At 41.1% G+C, this 20,404-nt stretch overlaps 1 protein-coding gene and 1 long non-coding RNA gene across 11 annotated transcripts in view; one reads left to right on the top strand and one right to left on the bottom strand.

The window, feature by feature from the left end:
• lrrc4c (leucine rich repeat containing 4C) overlaps positions 1-20,404 on the top strand; it is a 1,096,970-nt gene that overhangs the window by 35,006 nt on the left and 1,041,560 nt on the right. The gene's annotated exons all lie outside the window — the stretch shown is intronic.
• The window catches only part of LOC134292956 (uncharacterized), a 46,520-nt gene continuing 34,973 nt past the window's right edge, over positions 8,858-20,404 (bottom strand). For both annotated transcript variants that reach the window (XR_010000044.1, XR_010000050.1), the window contains 2 exons: positions 18,834-18,989; positions 8,858-9,223 (listed from right to left, as the gene is read on the bottom strand). This is a non-coding gene — a long non-coding RNA (uncharacterized LOC134292956). The remainder of the gene's footprint in view (positions 9,224-18,833; positions 18,990-20,404) is intronic.

Here is a 20,404-nt window from a genome sequence, read left to right as displayed (position 1 = left end):
ATTTATAAGGAACATCTGTTGGCATATTTTCACAACTGAGATTTGGAAAGCGTATTAAATTCACAAAGGGAACTAGATCCAGATTCAAATGTGTAAGCATAATGGGAGGTTCAAAATATTTCTTTCTTTCAAACTGCTTCCTAATTTGTGCCAGATTGGAGCTAAAAGGAGTAGTAGCAGCAACATTTATTTATATCCAGACTTTTCCTCATATTTATTCATACCCAACCTTTTTCTTAGTCCATGTCAGGACAGAGAATTAGCCAAAACAGGTTACAGAGCTGAAATGTAAAATGAAGGTTTCCTGGATCATACAGTAACTGAAAAATAACTGCTGCTAATACTATTAGTACTACTATTAGCACTACTGTGACATTTTGTGTATCTTTAAGTTATTTCTTATTTATGATGATCTTAAGGCAAAACTATCATGGAGCTTTCTTGACAAGGTGATGATGATAATATCTGTTAGCCTATTGTTAGGCTGAGAGAGAGTGACTTGGCTGAATGAGGATTTGAACCCAGTATCCTACTCCAGCACTCAAACCAATGCACCGTACAGTTTTCTCACTAAGTTACAGATACATAATTATTTGTAATTAATTCATTTCACCAATAGTGAAAGCATGTGACATTACACTACAGTTTTACCTTAATTGATATATTCTGTCCTATTGTGATGTAAACAGGATTTTTACATCACAATATGATTTTGGGATGTCATTTCACTAAAAGATGGAGGGGGAGCACCATATGGTTCCAGTGTTGCTTTGTGCTCAGATGACAATGAGGTCAAGAAGAGGAGACTGTATTTCATGCTTCAAAGAGGCAACCTTCAGCATTTAGATTTTAAACTAGTTTAAAGTAACATAATTATTTTGAGAAAGAGGAAAGTAAAATGTTGATTTAAAAAAAAACCTATCAATCTCTGTAATTTGAAGTATAACTAATTATCGGTAGCTACTTTCCAGGTTCTAACCATGCACTTGACAGTAAACATGCTAATATATATTTAAATTGTGCTTAATATTTGGAATTAGAGATAGACAAATGTTTTGACTTTTTTATGCTGCATCTTTCCAGCCTCTAGTTATAAATGTCATTTTAAATTTAAATTTTGGCATGCATGTTTTTATCCCAATATGTAGGTTTTTATTAAAAACTTTGTTTAGTATAGGAATGACTTTTTTCTGCTTTTACTCTTAATCTATGCATTTTTGTACACACTTTCTTCTAATGTCAGCACTTTAGGAGATGATTTTGATCACAGAAACACAGTGCATAGTTTAGACAAGTGCAGCCATTGAAGGAAAACTGGTTTGTGCATTGGCTTTGGAAGTACAAAACAGAGCCACATTAAAAGGTGAAAGAAAGAAAGAAATGTCTTCACTTTCCCCAGTTTGTATCTCTAGGCATATTGAAATATTACAGACCACAGGCAATGTATGTTCAATCTTAGTTCTTGCTTGAATGGCTTAGGAAAAAACATGGCTAATTTCCACCTTTTAAAAAATCCTTTCCCTTGCACTTTGCAAGGGAAAGGAGGCATTTCATTTTTGTCTTGTCATTCAAAAAATCTCACTTGACATTTAGTGGGAGACATTTTTAAGAATGTCAGATTGATAAGAGCTATTATTACTCTGAACAGGTTGAAAAGGACAATTGTCTTGCTATATTTTCCAAAATGTAATTTCATGTTAACAGCTATGAAGTATGTATGCATATAATGTATGCATGTTTTTTTAAAAAAAATCAAAGTGTTTTCAAAACAGATTATACATTCAATTAATTAGTATTTCATCCTCCCCCTTCATGACAATCAAGATCTAAAACAAAAATTGCGTAATAAATGTGAAATAAAACAATGAAAAAGTCATACTATGGAAAAGTATGACAGTGGGCTTGTCAACACAGACAAAAACCAAGTAGTCACCTTGTGGTTGCCTTGATCTCACTCAAGATAGATAACCCTCAAAAGCAGTGAAAGTGCTTCTTTTAGGATTTGATGCAACATTCCAAAACTCACTTCTTGCTCTGCAGTTTTCAAGGAAATCTAGGTCAGGCTAGCTTCAAAAGAAAGAGACAGGAAAGGTTTCTGGGATCACCATTTTTGTTTATGTGTCTACTGCTACTCTCTCAGGTATATGCTTTGTAACATTACATATCCTTTTAATTTGTGTGTGTGTGAATGCCACAATTCCTGCTCAGAGTGGGGGAGAAATGATTCAATCATGAGTAAGTAAAGAGCAGATCAGCAGATCACTCTTCCCCTAGACTTGCTCCTGTTTCACCTGCTGCTGCCAAGTGAGACCTGCACACACACACACCTGTTCTGACTCCTTGTGTGGCTCTGGTGGAAGTGCATCATTTTCCTCTGACTCCCTACAAGATTGTGTTGCTGGGTCCAAGGGCAGGTGGCGGTAACCACATCCCATAGTTGTAGTGATGGAAACTCCGGAGCAGCCCTACAGGCCACCCACCCACCAAGGAGCCAGAGGAGAGAAGCACAATACTGGATCTGGCCTAAGCAAGTGGGGAGGGAACTGCATATTCCCGAGCAAAGCACTGAAACCTATGCCGATTCAAATGTGGACTGTGGGCAGCGATATAGTTTCAGTGTGGAATATTACTGATAGGTGTCTGGTTAATACGATGAATATGGGGCAGCTCTAGAGCTAAATAATCTGAATGACAGGTGCGTTATTTTTGGGTATGCAGACAAGTCCTGTGTGCAGGCATCAGTGCTTCAAATACTGGAGATTGCAAGGTTCTAACTGATCAAAATAGCTAGAAATAGATGGCATAGAGCTTATGACTAATTCATTTGTATGGTTACAGACTATCCCAACAACCAAAAGTGTACCACAGCCTACTTTTAAAAACATGTAACTTCCCCAAGAGAGAAACATTCCAAGGTGCTGGAAAGCAGGGATCTGGGCAATGATATGGCCAAACCTTTCCTGATAGTGGGGTGCACTAAGAGAAGCAATGATGATATTCCTCTCCAGCAAAAATGTATCTGTTAGGAGGGCTGCATGTATTTGGAGAGGCAGTAACTCCAAAGTTTACCTAGTAGACTTCCTGTTGTTGTTGTTGTTGTTGTTGTTGTTGTTGTTGTTGTTGTTGTTGTTGTTGTTGTTGTTGTTGTTTCAAAGTGCTGGGGTGGTTTGACTGTGTTTTTCCTCCCTGGAAGAATAAAGGGGGTTGGACTCTCCCCCCCCCCCTTGCACTATTACTTAACAAAAATAACAATGAATTCGTTATATCATTACAGTTATAATACAGACTCCTAATGATATTTTAGAAACACTTATTCTCCATGCACCCCTAATTTAGTAATGAATATTTAAACTTTTTTCATTGATCACACAGGCCTAGTAGCTACTAGGCTTGTGCATGGATTCATTTTGGACATTTGCCTTTAGCTTGTTCAAATGCCTGTAATGGGCAAGGGCTCCACTATGTTTTTTCAACCAAAACAGACCATGTAGCTGCTGGTTGTGGCTACCTTAGGTTCTATTTGGGATCACATGGCACATAGAGAGGCTATTGCATGCTCATGTGGGGTTTCCCTGTGAGCCCTGCCTGTTGGGCTAATCAGAATAGAAGAAAGCCATGATGTATCTTATGCAAACTGTGTCTATTTAATGGAGCAAGCACCTCCATTGCTGACTTGGGTCCTGTCTCTAGAGAGATGCTTAGATTGCTGTAGTCAGATTCCCTTACTGCTCACTTGCAGATTTAGCTTTTGGCTTGGCCCATCGAATCTAATTGTATTTTTTTCTAGATTTTCCTTTATTGGATTTTTATTTAGGGTCTGAGAATTCAGGATTTTTGTCAGATATTACCATTATTGTCTGACTGCTACAGGTTTGTCATCTGTGTTTTCTAACAAAATAGTATGGCACATATCAAACCCCCTTCATAAATACTCATCTAAATACTTCCTAGGTTTAGGAGAATTAACTCAAGCAGTGGTAAAATGACCACTGAAGAAAAGGGACTGAGTGTTCCCTTCTGTTTTCTGTATTTCCACTGAAAGCTGTAGTTTGCAGTGACAGCATTCATTGAGGGGCAATGGGTGGGTGGCCTATAAGATTTCATTATACACATTTGCATGCTAAAAGAACTTTAGCCTAAAGTCTAGTTCAAGTATGATTTTATGCATACATTTATTATTGGGAATAAAAGAAATCTTTGGTAATTACACATACTGGAGTTTCTAATGTTTTTACAATGAAGAATCTGCCTAATGGTTGCTCAGCTAGAAAAAATGTTATCTCCACTGAGATATTTAGTTCTTTCTGTACTTGTTCAAATTTTTTGAGAATTTGTTAGATGTTTGTTTTAATTTAATAGGACACACATTTTTTGCACTGTAGTATTGTGGAAGACATCTCGTGTGATCAATTATCCACCACCCAGCTGCATTTCAACCTAAGATTAGGAATGTAATTGAAACATCATTACAGTCTTATTAACTCTTCTCTTCTGAGACCATGCCCATTGTCACCTGGGCAATACACATGACACTCACAAGTTGCTAAAGCTATGTTGCCTAAGATTCAGAGGCTGGGAAGGGCATAGGGATCAGAATAAGAACATGGTACTAGGAATCAAAGGCACATTTTCCAATAGGGATGAGTAGCCGATGTGCATAAATCTATCTTGTTCAAAAGCAAAGGTTTGATGGGACCAGTGTGGTGGAATTCAGAGCACAGTGCTAGAAGCTATAAATCAAGAATTTTGGTTTGTTACAAACAAGATTAATTTATAATGGGTAGATCAATTTCCTTCATTATTCTAAGCTTTTTAAAATACTGTCTTTGGCTTTTAGTAGTTTAATGCAACCTCTTGTGACCTCTGGATGAATAATTCCATGCTGAAAAGTAGATTTTCCATGATAATGCACTATCCTGCCAACTATACTGAAGGACTGAATCATATTTTGCAGATCTTTCTGAAGTCTGGTTTGGCTCCACTTACAGCAATCACATAAGTTGGCAAAACAAAGAAGTATATATTGCTCCCTCCAGTATGAAACATGGGGAATAGATCACATATGAAAGCAGCCTTGGATATGCATTACAGTTTTCATTCTGGGTGGAATATTTTCCCCCATACAACACATAATGTGATCATTGTTCCCATCATGTGGTAAAGGAAACCTATCAAGCACAGCATTAAAATGTATCCATAGGCTGCTGTAAATGTGATTATACTAATTGAAGTCAATGGGACTTCACTTTGTTACCAAGATACTTGAATAGTCTCTGCTGTCCTTATTCTCTGTTCAACATGAAGCTGCTTGATAGTCTGGCTCAGGACACATCAGGGTTAGGCTTGTCTTGCCAAAGCCTGGAGCCAGTACCAATATCTATAGATTTGATATCCATAATTTTATTTACCTACACTCCCAAAAAATCCCTTTTAGAAATATTTGTGGGCCTCCAGTGTGAGTTCATGCTATGCTTTCAGACAGAGTATAGTCAAAATACAGGGTTCACTATTATCCCCAGTTTCAGAATCTCAGAACATATTCCCCAGGGATATGGGGACATGCTGTATGTGACTCCATTAACTACATGTGTCATACTGCTTAAATTATTGCAGTTGTTATGTGTCCTCAAACATTCCACTTATGGAAATCCTATGTCATCTTGGCAAGATATTTTCAGAGGAGGTTTGTCTTTGCCTACTTTTGAGGGAGAGCAAGTGGGACATGTCCAAAATCACTTAGAGACTTTCCATAGGATTTAAACCCTGGTCTCTGGTGTCCCAGTTCAGGGATGATAGTACATTAGCATTCTAAAGTGGAGATGCCTGTTTTTCTATTGTGTGGCTGCCTCCTCCAAAATTCTGGCAAATGTAGTTTATGGAAGTGAGGACCACCCTTGCTGAGAATTCCAAAGGCCTCACTTTAAACCACATTTCCCAGAATTCTGCAGGAGGCAGCTACACAATAGGAAAATGAGCACCTCTGCTTTAGAACAACCCAGAACTCAGCATTATACAACAGTGTTTGCCTGGGCAATGAGTTATATCATATGACACCTATAATATATTATATATTATATTATATGACATCCTGAGGATGGGAAATAATGCATCATAAATTCAGACTAAGAAGAAAGGCTGGATATTCTTCTTTTCACTCTTGTTAATTAAAAAGCATAATTGAAACCATAATCTCTCCTGCATGAGCATTAAGACTTCATCTACATTGACCATAGAATCATAGAATAGTAGAGTTGGAAGAGACCTCATGGGCCATCCAGTCCAACCCCCTGCCAAGAAGCAGGAAATACAGATGGCCATCTAGCCTCTGCTTAAAAGCCTCCAAAGAAGAAGCCTCCACCACAGTCCGGGGGAGAGAGTTCCACTGTCGAACAGCCCTCACAGTGAGGAAGTTCTTCCTGATGTTCAGGTGGAATCTCCTTTCCTGTAGTTTGGGTTCGGGTTATTTTGAAGCCATTGTTCTGTGTCCTAGTCTGCAGGGCAGCAGAAAACAAGCTTGCTCCCTCCTCCCTATGACTTCCCCTCTGTAGATTCACATAATGCATGCAGTGTAGATTCACATAATGCAGATAAACTGCATTGAACTGTGAGTCCATGGACCTTAGCACATGAGGAAATTTCAGCATCCTAAGATGCTTCTGCACCAGTTGAGCCACCCATCACATGACATAGCCTCACTTTCAGCTGACCCTGCAACACAAACACAGGATTCTCCCTGTGTTCCATTTGGAAACACAGGGCTACCACAGGGGGAAGCCGCATGGTGATACTTCTCCACATGTGATGGGGAAGTGTCAGCTGCCAGTGAGTTGAGGTGCAGGGCACTGGGATTGCCTCGCTGCCTCCCAGTTTGCCATGGAGACTGGCTAATCGATTTGGAAGACCTCATCAATGTGAAACTGAATTATATGGCAATGTAGATGGGGGCTTAGTTACAAAGTGATGCAATATCCTGAGAACGTTGAAGACTGGCAAATTTGTAAGCCTGAACAAACTTAATGTTCTTTTTTGTTGTGTATGTGGGTTTTTGAATACCTCACAACCCACATAAAAAGATACCAGACACTAAAAGCACCTCCTCCTGGGACAATCTCCTTTGGAGATTCCATCTTCAACTAGAAGACATACTGGGAATGGGTGCACTTGCTACTTCCATCTTGGACAAAGAGCTCTGACTCTTGAAGAGAAAGTTATTGTCTCTTTCTAAGAGGCTTCTTGCTAAAACATTTGTAAATCTCTGCCTAGTCCTCTTTCACTGATAAATCTCCCTCACTTATCTCCTTGTTTTCTGCTTTCTTTGATTTAGGAAAAGTTATTTATTGTTCCCAATCTTATAAAAAACTATTTCTTTGTCTTCCCCTCTCGTTTTTCAAAACCCCAAGTTGCTTATTTCCAAACCCTGTCATGTCTTGAAATTTAACCCAGCACAGCCTGTATCTTAGAAACTTGCTCATCCTTGTGAGGTGCTTATTTGAATTATTTGCCATGATCAAAAAAGTAGGCTGTCCTTTATTTTTGCTACACATTTCTTATTTGCCACTAATAAAACTCTTTCAGAATATTTCTATTCCCCAACGCAATATTTGTGTATATTTTTATTATTTTGTTTTTTCTAAAATTCCTCTTTAGATAATTCTATGTGGATGTAGATAGTTGAATCCAATGTGATTTGGATTCTGAGAAAAAGGTCAGACATAAAATCTATATCTATATATCCATAATAAATGTGAAAACCTGTATGTATGTCTATGGCACAGGTGTCTGCTCACACAGACAGCCTCCAGCCTCCACAAACAGGCTGTAGTTCCCAGTGCTGAGGAGCCCCCAAATCACTCTTTTCCACTGACATTGCAATTACAGCAAGCTCTATGAACATGTAGCCCAACCCTGCCAATCTCCTTTCCAAACACTACGACCCACCACCCAAGGAATGCTTTCATTTGGGGACAATTTCATCCTAGATTTTGCATTTTCCTCCACCACAGGCAGGCATCCCAGGGTTCTCCAATGGTGTGGAATTTGCATAATCCCGCCTACTGCTCTTCCCTTTCAAATCTGTCTGCAGAACAAACACAGCAGAGGGGGAGTTTGGGCGACTGACTCCACATGATGGAAATTGTAGTTCACCTTGCATCAAGTCAGAGCACTGTGACTCCTACTGGAGAATTTAGAGGAGTTGTAGTTCACCTACACCCAGAACGCTATGAACCCAAACAATGATGGGTCTGGACCAAACTTGCCATGCGTACCCAATGTGCCCAGATTCGAATACTGGTGGGTTTGGAGGGGAATTGGCCTGGACATTTGGGAGTAGTCAGTACTGGGATTTATAGTTTTCCTGCAATAGAACATATTGGACAAGTTAGGGGGAAAGGGAGTTTTAGTTCACCTGCATCCAGAGAAACAGTGGCCCCCACCGACAATGGACCTGGACCAAACTTCGCACAGAGAAGCCTCGTGACCAACTGAACATATTGCAGGGGTTTGTAGGAATGGGCCTTTATTTTGGGAATTGTAGTTCACCTGCATCCAAACTTGTCACACAGACTCAATATTGCCTGCTGTGGATACTGACAGATGTTTCGGGACAATTGCCCCAGAAATCTGGGAGTTGTAGTAGTTCACCTCCATCCAGAGAGCACTGCAGCCAGGCAATGACCAGCCAATGACAGATCTGGACCACACTTGGTACACAGACCCAAAATGGCCAACTTTGAATACTGGCAGAATTTGGGGAGGATTACCCACGATTCTGGGAATTGTAGTTCACCCACTCCAGACTGAGAATACCTGTCGCACTCACTTCAAACGACCAGCATGAACGCAGATCAAAGACAGCTGCTATCAAAACCAATCTTTATTGAAGAACACACGACTTGGAAAAAGTCGAGAATGACATAATGTTTACATACAAGCAATTTTATCACCTTGGTTGCAACGTAACATCACACGTAAATATCATCACCAAACCCCACCCCCTGTATCACATTTCTACTATTCCCACACAAACTACTCATTATAATTGTTATGATTTTCACCCCCGAGTTCCCATGCTCTGCTGCCAGGTGTTTTCATGAGACATTCAGGAGTGTTGATGTTATGGCTCCAATTCCAGGGCTTGCAAACTCAGCCCTGGGAATTGGTCCCATGACATGGTGCCCCCCTTTTCTCCGTCCTCCTCTTCTGTGCTTCCTCCATCACGACTCTGAAATAAATCAAACAAGAACACTAGGTATCCATTTTGCCCAAAGTACCCATATACTTTTTTAATAAACTGCGATGGAATACTGGATGTATTTTCCCCAAACTTTTTGGCAAGGACAATTGGAAAGTCACTTCGTTTATCACATCCTGTATCCTGAAAGGTCCAATAAATTTGGGGCCCAGTTTTCTTGAAGGTAGCCCCAATTTGATGTTTTGTGTGCTTAACCACACTAAGTCCCCTTTCTCCAATTTATCGCCTTCCACCCTTTTCCTGTCTGCGAATGTTTTATACTTTTTGTGTGCTTCTTTTAAGGATGCAGTTACCTGACTCCAACATTCTAGCATTTGGGTTTTCCATTTCCCTGCCCCTGTTTCTTCATTCTCTGCCCACCTTGGCAATTGGGGCAGAGGCTGAATCTCATACCCGTAAACTACTTCAAAGGGGGTTTTATTTGTTGCGGAATGTATGGTAGAATTAAAAGCTAGTTCAGCGAAGGCTAGCCACTTAGACCAATCATTTTGTCTCATATTAGAGTACATGCGAAGGAACTGCCCAAGCGTCTGTTGAGTACGTTCTACCGCCCCGTTTGTCATGGGGTGAAAAGCAGAACTTAGGCTCCTTTCTGCTCCTAGCATTTCCAAGAATTTTTCCCAGAATTTTGCTGTGAATTGAACACCCCTATCACTGACCACTCTACTGGGACATCCATTCTGCGGCCCGCTGCCTTTGCATGGGTGGTCTGGGGAGGGGTTGCATCAGGTTCCCCTGAGCTGGCCCTTTGATCACTCCGCGTCCCAGCCCGGCGGTCGTTCCCCGCGGCCCTCGGAATTCCGCTGCTGCTGTCGGCCCTTCCACCCATCTGAACGCAGGTCCTGCTGTAGCCCCCGCACTTCGCACTCCTTCGCCGTACGGTGCATCCTCCCCATCTCCATGGATCTCCGGCTCCTCCTCGCCTTCCTCCACCAACCCGCTGGACCCGATCCCTGGTCCCAGCGGTCTTTCAACCCCGACACCCATTCAGGGGGTTGGGAGTACTGTTGGAGTTGGCGGTCTCAGAGTCTCCAAGGCTCGCTGGCGATCCTCCTCGCGCGCCATCCTTTCTCGGAACTCCAGCTCCTGCCAATACTCCTCATCTCCACCGCCGCCTGTTGCCGTTGGGCTCTGCGTCGATGCGCGCTGGCCCCTCTGGCTCCAAGCCTCGTCCTTACTCGGCTCTCTTTCGGCACCGTATCGAGTGGGCTCCCTCTGGAGATTCTCCTCCAACAGCGGCACCAATATTCCCACGGTTTCCGACAGCCTGGACAGGTTGGTCTCCAAGATAGACAACCGTAGGGCCACGGTCTCCGGCATGCTTCCTCCAGACCCCCAACTGGTCTCTGCAGCTGCTGAGACACCTCTTCCTCCTCTGGGGATCCTCTGGGTAATTCCGTTCGGTCTGGGGTATCCGGTAGAGGAAGCGATGGCTTGTAGCGTTTCCTCTCCCAGCGGCCGAGCCTCTGGCAAGGGCCCCTCTGCTCCTTTCGGGCTTTGATCGCCCCCTCCACTCATTTTCACTTCACTGCGACTCCGCAGGAGGGTGAGAATGGGATTCTCGACTTAATTGTCGCGCTCACTTCAAACGACCAGCATGAACGCAGATCAAAGACAGCTGCTATCAAAACCAATCTTTATTGAAGAACACACGACTTGGAAAAAGTCGAGAATGACATAATGTTTACATAAAAGCAATTTTATCACCTTGGTTGCAACGTAACATCACACGTAAATATCATCACCAAACCCCACCCCCTGTATCACATTTCTACTATTCCCACACAAACTACTCATTATAATTGTTATGATTTTCACCCCCGAGTTCCCATGCTCTGCTGCCAGGTGTTTTCATGAGACATTCAGGAGTGTTGATGTTATGGCTCCAATTCCAGGGCTTGCAAACTCAGCCCTGGGAATTGGTCCCATGACAAATACCTATCAATCAAAGACAAATAATGCCTTTTTCAAATAACCCGGGCACCACCGGGTCCCCAAGCTAGTAAATAAATAAAACTAACAAAATCAAAAGATTCCTTAGATATGTAAATGCGGTGAACATTTATGAGCCCATAAAGTCTTTCTGAAATAATCTAGTCATGATAGGTTGCCATAAGTTAGAAACAACAAAAACTACAACATATACTCTGAAAGCGTACAAGGTAACAAAGTATTGCAACTTTATCCAGTATTGCATCAAATTCAAATTTACTAGACCTGACACCCAAGATATTTCTATCTAAGACTGTCTAGATTTTGGTTGTAAATGACTGCAGACATATTTTGTGCCAAAAATTACTGAGGAAAAAACCCATTAGGGCTGCATCTTTTTTTTTTCAGTCCTGCAGTAAAATTTCATCCCTTTGCTGCTTACAATCGTTGTGATTGCCTGTTTCATGGCAGTTTCACTGTCCAGCATAGGATTTCAGATTTCCACTTATTAGTGGTGCTTCCTTGCAAGTTAGATATTTGCATTTCAGTGGAAGAGAGCATGCCAGTTTTCAGAAAAGGGCATCTACCTGAACAAAGGATGAGATAAGACCATTGAAGTGGTTGCTGAAAAATTGACACAAAGAGAACAGCAAGTAGGAAATAAGCAGAGCTTCACAATGGTTCCTAATTCCACTTATAATTAATTTCAATAAAATCTACCTCTTTGGTGTCCTTTCTCCTGAGCCCTCCCCTCAAACTAGTATTCTCATTGCTGCATTGGAAGACATCAGAATAGTTCTTGCAATTCCCTACTGATTCTACCCCCAGGCTGGCCTGCTGGCTACCCAGTTGTAGCTGCTTTGCTCCCTCTGCAGCCATCCTCTTTAACAGAACCTGTTTTCTCTGTGCCTGTCAAGTGTCAAGATGCTGAAGGGAGTTTGAAAAGAGCTCTGGAGTCCCTAGTGGTGATAGAGGAGGAAAACAAATGGCTCTTTCTTTTTGCTTTTCATTCACAGGGAACTGTCTGCAAGAGAAGACAGCGGTGCCACTGCCATGAATGCTAACAAGGCAGTTGGTACAGCATCAAGAGGTTTTTTTTTAATGCTGCTTACTAATTCTGACATGGTGGTTTTGCCACTTTAGATTCCGAGCTGCTGTTTTGTGTCACATTTGCAATAAGTTTCCTCAGCAGGGCTCTTTTGTCCTTCAAGCTCCCCATGCAAATATAAAAAAGTCTTTACGTTAAAGGAAACAGTTTGACTAGAGAACAATGTCAGTAAACAGATTGCTTTGGTTTTGCCCCTTTGCCCTTAACCCTAAGTTTCTCCTGAAGACTTTGTATGTGGGGCAGTCAAGTCCTCAGAAATGAATCCCACTGAGTTTCCATCAATAAGTTTTGTTTTCGTTTCAGGAGCAACCTGAGTTGCTTCTGGAGTGAGAGAATTGGCCGTCTGCAAGGACGTTGCCCAGGGGACGCCCGGATATTTTGATGTTTTACCATCCTTGTGGGAGGCTTCTCTCATGTCCCCGCATGGAGCTGGAGCTGATAGAGGGAGCTCATCTGCGCTCTCCCCAGGTGGGATTCGAACCTGGCAGCCTTCAGGTCAGCAACCCAACCTTCAAGTCACAAGGCTTTAATCCACTAGGCCACGGGGGCTCCTTGTCAATAAGTAAGGGTAGGATTAGAGACTTAATTTAAGACAATTTGTCTGTTTTTCCTGTTTGATAACCCCATATGAGGGAGGTAATTTTTGAACTTTGTGCCGTCGCGCCTGGGGCTATAACTCTTAGTGAAAGAGGCATGGACGTGACATCTTTCCCCAGGGGATTGCTTCTTGCCTTCCTTTAGGGAAACTGGAACTTCCAAGGACCAAAACACTGTAGATAACTCAAAAACTGGGTTTATTGTTCACAAAGGGTGTAAAAGAAAATATACATTACAGTCTTTGATTGTTTAAGTCCATGGAGCTTTTCCAGACCCCTCTTTCTCTGGCTGTGAATGCCGGAGCAAACTCAGCCTCAGTCCAATGACCTATATCTGAAGACAGAGTCTTCCTCTGTTGCCAAAGGACTGATGTGAAGGCGCTTGAGACTCCTCAACGTTGTTCAGGTTGGCCCTGAACATGAAGTGTGAGTCCCAAGGGTAAGAACCTCAGAATTGGTGCTGAGAGGTAACTTTTAAAGGGCTTTTAGTGCCAAGTCTCTCTCTCACGTCCATCCGATAGAGAGCTTGCTGGTGGAATGAAAGGAGGAAACACTGTCCTACTCCAGGAAGAGGTGGAGTCAAACAGTTTAGCTGAGTGAGCAATATAACAGGTACAAACAACATTGATTGACAGATATAAATAACCAATCCAACTACATTTACAGGGTAAGGGCAAAATCAGGCATGATACAACAATTCAAATCTTTCAACTTATAGTTCAACATATAGATGGCGCCACTCGCGCCGTCACAAACTTACTTGAACAATTGTCAAAAAATTAGAACTCTTTTTGGATAACATATCAGAGAGTAAATTTGTACATATATTATTAGAACTAGCATGGAGTAGTAATTAAAATGTTGGACAAAAATTGAAAAGGTCATGGCCATTTGACCATGAAAGTTAGTTGGGACATCCTCTTTTCCTCTCTCTCATGTCTCCTCCATTCTACTTTAACTTCTACCTTGGCCTCTACAGTGATTTTGTGTCACGCCCGTGGCAACGGAGCACCAAGAACCAGACGCAGAGACCAATATCTATCTAATATCTTTATTAAGTAAATATATAAAATTAATAAAAACAAGTGAAGAATATAGTTCAGTAGCAGACCTATCAAATGAGGTCAAATATAGTCCAAAAATGTATTGTCCAATGAATGATATTAGAGTTCAAAGTTTTTAATCCAATAACCGAAACACACACTATTGCCAAGCAATAGTGTGGGGAAAATGCCCAGAGTCTTTGAAGTCCAAGGTAGCTTGAGAACAAGGCTGGAAACAAACTTGAATCATTAAACAAGGTCCGTGACTAGGAACAAGACGAAACAGAGATTCTAAGAACAAGGTCCGTGGCTAAAAACAAGGCTAGACAAATCTTGAATAGGGTTGTTGTATGTCTTTCGGGCTGTGTGGCCATGTTCCAGAAGCATTCTCTCCTGACGTTTCGCCCACATCTATGGCAGGCATCCTCAGAGGTTGTGAGGTATGGAGAAAACTAAGCAAAGAGGTTAATATATATCTGTGGAAAGTCTAGGGTGAGAGAGGTCAGTATGAATGTTGTGTAGTTAATCACTTAAATTAGCATTGAAAAGCTTATCTGCTGTCTTCTTCCTGCCTCTGGGGCATCCTTTGTTTAGAGTCGTTAACTGCCCTTGGTTGATTCATGTCTGGAAATCCTCTGTTTTCAGAGTATTGATTTTTATTTACTGTTCTGATTTTTGAGTTTTGTAATACTGGTATTACAATTGGGCCACACAGTTTACAGAAAACCTACACACACAGATAGATACCTTCATAAAAACTCCAACCATCACCCAAGTCAAAAAAGGAGCACAATCAAAGCCCTGACAGACCGTGCACAAAGAATCTGCGAACCTCACCTCCTCCAAGGTGAACTCAACCACCTAAACTGGGCTCTACAGGCCAATGGATACTCCACCACAGACATCAGAAGAGCTGCAAGGCCAAGAACAAGCCATGAGAGTCAAGACAAAGATCCACCCAGAGGAAAGGTGTCCTTACCATACATCAAGGGAACTACTGACCGCATAGGGAAGCTGATGAAGAAGCACAACCTACAAACTATCTACAGACCCACGAAGAAAATCCAACAAATGCTACGGTCAGCGAAGGACAAGAGGGATCCTCTCTCTTCTGCAGGAGTCTACCGGATACCATGCAGCTGTGGACAAGTCTACATAGGGACCACCAAACGCAGCGCCCAAACAAGAGTCAAAGAACATGAAAGGCACTGCAGACTAATTCAACCAGAGAAATCAGCCATAGCAGAGCATTTGATGAACCAGCCTGGACACAGAATACTATTTGAGAACACAAAAATGCTGGACCATTCTAACAACTATCATGTCAGACTACACAGAGAAGCCATTGAAATCCACAAGCATGTGGACAACTTCAACAAAAAGGAAGAAACCATGAAAATGAACAAAATCTGGCTACCAGTATTACAAAACTCAAAAATCAGAACAGTAAATAAAAATCAATACTCTGAAAACAGAGGATTTCCAGACATGAATCAACCAAGGGCAGTTAACGACTCTAAACAAAGGATGCCCCAGAGGCAGGAAGAAGACAGCAGATAAGCTTTTCAATGCTAATTTAAGTGATTAACTACACAACATTCATACTGACCTCTCTCACCCTAGACTTTCCACAGATATATATTAACCTCTTTGCTTAGTTTTCTCCATACCTCACAACCTCTGAGGATGCCTGCCATAGATGTGGGCGAAACGTCAGGAGAGAATGCTTCTGGAACATGGCCACACAGCCCGAAAGACATACAACAACCCTGTGATCCCGGCCATGAAAGCCTTCGACAACACAAATCTTGAATACTTGATCCGGAAAGCAAGGAACTGGGGTTGCGGACTTTGCGGAGTCCACACAAGGCTGGAAACACGAAGTTGATCCTGGAGCTGCTCTGTTGACTCCGCAACAATTCTAACGTGCCAGGCACCTATATTGGGGTCTCGTTTTCCTGCCAACGACCTCTTTCCCTAGAGAACGGGAAACGAAACCCAACTTTGTCCAGATGTGAAACTCCTTAGAATTTCCCAAGGGAAGCATGGCTAATCAGCCTGTTGTTTAGCTGCAATCCGTAAGCTCCTGCGAGTCTGTTCTCTCACTCCCCTGTCTGCAGAATAGGACTGTCTCCTAGGGAACGGGGGTGAGGAATGCCCAAGGTCTGTTTTACTGGGTTCTTGGGCGAAAACATCAACATCCGGCAGCTGGAAAGACTCCGGCTCTTGTTGAACTGGTGAAACCCCCATGTTTTCGTCTTCATCTGTCACGATGGCACTAGGAGCAGGACTACAAGGCCCATGAGGCATCACATTTTGGAAATTTCTGGAGCACTCACAATTAATGGATAACCCTGTTATGGGGATGGGGGGCTTTATTTGTCCCTTCAGTGTGATACAGAAGAGCTGAAGTGATAGCCCCAGCTCTCCATGCCAGAAGGTGTTGAATAGTAAGTGGTCTCCTGGATGTTGCATATTTTATTATTTCTTACTTCTCCCCACATTTCCCTTAGGTGTTGTGCTTCCTTTCTTCAGGGCTAGGCTAAGTTAGAGATTTTATTTTATTCATATGCAAACACATTCTCTCCCCCCCCCCTTTTTTTTTAGTCCCTCCCTCTCTCTGAAGGAAAACTTTTTCCTTGAAAACTGGAGTGACATGCAAGTGAGGCACCACAGGCTAAACTACATATTATATTATTTTTATGTCAACTTCCTGGAACAAAAGTATGGAAGGGATATCTTTCACTAGAGCCTGGAGATCTGAGGGTCCCAGACTAAATTACAATCCCACTGCTATATAGATAAAGTGTGTATATCTTCAAGTCACATTTAGATTTATGGTGACCCCATAAATTTCATAGGGGTTTCTTTAGGCAGGGAATACTCAGAGATGATTTGGCCATCCCTTTCTCTGCAATATAGCCTACAGAACTTGCCCTTAATTGGCACTCTCCCATCCAAGTACTATTCTTCAGATCTGTAAAGAAACTGATTTTCCTGTAGATGTAGCAAATCAGCAACACTGTCGCAGAAAAGCAAGCAACATTCCTGGGTTATTAGCCTATGCTTTTGTTTTTAAATTGAAAAGATTTGTGCTTCTCATTGTGATGTGTTATTGTAGAAAGGAAGAATAGCAATAGGAGCGGGCAGCACTATAACAATAAGGTATACCAATCCAAGAGACAGTTTCAGCCAGTGCTTCTAGTAGGATTTGCAAGTCCAGAAAGTAAGTAGCCTGTTATGTACATACACAGAAACCATGCTGTCATATCTGGTTGCAAACACAAATCGGTGAACTGAATTTAAGAGATGGAAATTTGTAAGAGAGGGGTCCATCACTACAAGACACATATAAACTTTTGATATTCCTAATCCAAATTCAGTCTCCATTCTGATTTTCTGCTGTAATTGCCTTTTCACGATGGTGTTATTTACCTCCAGACATGTGTTTTACAGTAAACAAGATTTTCAGGGATAAATCTTAGACAGAAACCAGTGGCTTTGGGCAAAAAACTAGATTGGAAATGTATACTGGAGAAGACTCTCTGGTATTTTTTCCAAGAGAAAAACAGGCAGGTAAAACATACTTTCTTTCAAGCTATGAACAATATTGTATGTTTTATCACAGTCACAGCTGTATTTTGGATTGCACAAATATTTTGCCAGGTGAAATACTGACTTACACTGTTGCTAGAACAGATAACTTCTCTAAAACATATTAATCATATTATGTCGTATTCATAGTTGGGTAGGAGAAAATTTGTCACATTGTAACATGTCTGCAGATTTATTTATTCTTGCAGCTTTCATTTGGGTAGAAAACAGCTGAAGAAGTGGCAATGGCATTTTGCAAGCGTTAAAAAAGTGACATGACCCAGCTATATGTATAACAATTGAAAAAGCATATTTTCTGGGCTGTCTCAGCACTAGGTGTTTGTCCATCTGTGTCCCTTGCTGAAATGACAAGGCAATGAAGCCCAGATTTTGACTGGCGTTTTATGCATGCACTTCTCTTCCTCTTTAGAAAATCAAGGACCAGGCAGGGGCTTACAATATATTTGTGCTCACACAAATGCACAATATGCCACAAGGTAACAAACTTTTGGTGAGGGTGATTCAACAATTGTATAGCCTTCAAACACAGAGAGAAGAAATATACCAGCAAGATGATGCACATTAAGAATAGGGGTATCATTAGCATCTGTTGGAACAAAATCAAAATAAATAAAGCTCTCTGATATTTTAGACTCAAGAAAAATATAGATTAACTTTTTACAGCACTGTTTTCTTCTGATAGATATGTTTCTATCAGAAGAAAAGCATGGAGAAAGTTGCATGTCCAGCTGCTGTTGGACTGCCTTCCCCCTCATTCCTCCCCACTGGCTATACTGGCTAAAGTTATGGAATGTACAATACAAAAATATCAGTGTGTACTGTCCATATCAATCTCTTGCAAAATTACAAAGTTATTATACTCTAGAACTAAGTGAGGCAAGTCAAGCTATTCCTCCCCTTTCTCTGTCTCCTTAATTGGAATTTAATGGGGAAAAAGTAGAGAAGAGAGAGGAATGAGTAAGTGAGAGGAAGTGATGATTGACTTTTTTCCTTTAAATTTTATTTTGTATACCTTTTGTAAGGCCAGGAAATTATATGCGACACTATTAGATTTACTGGGCCTCTCTTTGCTTCTATTGGCATTTACATGCTCCTGGACCACTGTAATGTACAGGCAAACTCCAGTTTCAAAACACAACCTTTCACCAGATTCAGATGGTTTTATTCAGGAAAAAAAGAGTTCATCAGATAACACAGTTATTGACAGACTAAAGACTTTTCAGTTACACAATGCACTTAAAGCAATTTACCAGCAATACAAAATGTTCTGTCTTCCTAGGCCTTACCTCTCCTTCTCTCCTCTATCAAGGATTTCACAGAAATGCCCTTGGCAGCTGATGGCACGGTTTTTCTCTTCTGTGCGTATACTCATTCGCCCAAGCTGAAAATGGAAAACGATCTCTCTCTGCAGTATCACCAGCTGTGTAGCACATCCTATCATCCTATGTTACAAAGCATATGCAAAAGCATGACAAGTCAGTATGGCAAGGTCTATGATCCTGATAGCCATATTGCAGGACTATAATTAGGTTTAGAAGGTTAAAAGACAACAATATGATTAAGATTCCCATATATATATATATATATATATATATATATATATATATATATATACACACACACACACACACACACACACACACACACACACACACACACCCCTTGAATTTCAATGAGGCAGCCACAGATCTTGGTCAAGATCTTACTTTATGTTTGTGTAATGTAAAAAACAGTTGTTTAGTTATACAGTGGTTGTTCTATACCACCTTTGCACAGTCAAAAAAGTGAAACCAGATATGTAAGAGAACTTACATGTGTGTATAACACCAACAGGTTTCTAAACCCTTAACTAGGGTGTGGAGCCTATAATCGGGTATAATCAAGACCAACTAACACCTCTCAACAAAGAATTCCCACAGGCAGCAAACTGCAAGGCCATTAAATGCTAATCAAGGTGGCAAACTGGAACATTCACATGTGCCTCAAGCAGACAAGAGTTCTTTCTCCCACCTTGGACATTCCACAGATATATAAACTTCGCTTACTTCGTTTTCCAACAGACCCCTTAATCTCTGAGGATTGCTGCCATTGATGTGGGTGAAATGTCAGAAGAGAATGCTTCTGGAACATGGCCATACAGCCCGGAAAACTCACAGTAACCCAGTGATTCTGGCCATGAAAGCCTTTTATTTATTTATTACAATATTTATATCCCGCCCTTCTCACCCAACAGGGGACTCAGGGCGGCTTACAATAAAACACACATATAAAACTGTACAATACACTATAACACTATAATCAGATACATTGAAGCTTGTGTTCCATGTACATCCCCTCCTGAAAATGAATATATTATTGCTACAGGGAGCTTTTAGATGATGTTACTGCAATGTGAAGTGTTGCAGGTGCTCTTTTAAAATGCAATTGGTTCAGTTTTTAAAATTTTAAAAAACTATTGAAAAAAACCTAACTATGGAATTATTATTTCATTATGTCCTTGTCTAGGAATCAGATTGTACAGGATTTTCTTGTAGCATAACACTGGGCTGTATTGCCATCAACCTAGACTTCTTGAGTGCTTGTCAAAATAAGAACCTTCAGTTACTTTTCTTAGTTAGCAGTCATATTTGGCTCATGACAGCTTGTAACTCATGTAGCTTTATGTAATTTGGGTTTTATTTCTGGAAAGACCAGCATTTATTTCTAAAGAAAAAAGCAAGCTATAGTGATGCAAGGTCTCGCCATTTTTTATAACATTGATGGATTATTTAAATTAATGTCTTTCACTGAATACGTCACTATAACATGTCTTTTGACAGTGTTAGTAATTTGCCTCTGAGTTGTACATCATTTTTCA

This window comes from Anolis carolinensis, chromosome 1 (genome assembly GCF_035594765.1).
Source record: "Anolis carolinensis isolate JA03-04 chromosome 1, rAnoCar3.1.pri, whole genome shotgun sequence".
NCBI lineage: Eukaryota > Metazoa > Chordata > Lepidosauria > Squamata > Dactyloidae > Anolis > Anolis carolinensis.
This window is presented reverse-complemented; position numbering and strand designations above follow the sequence as displayed.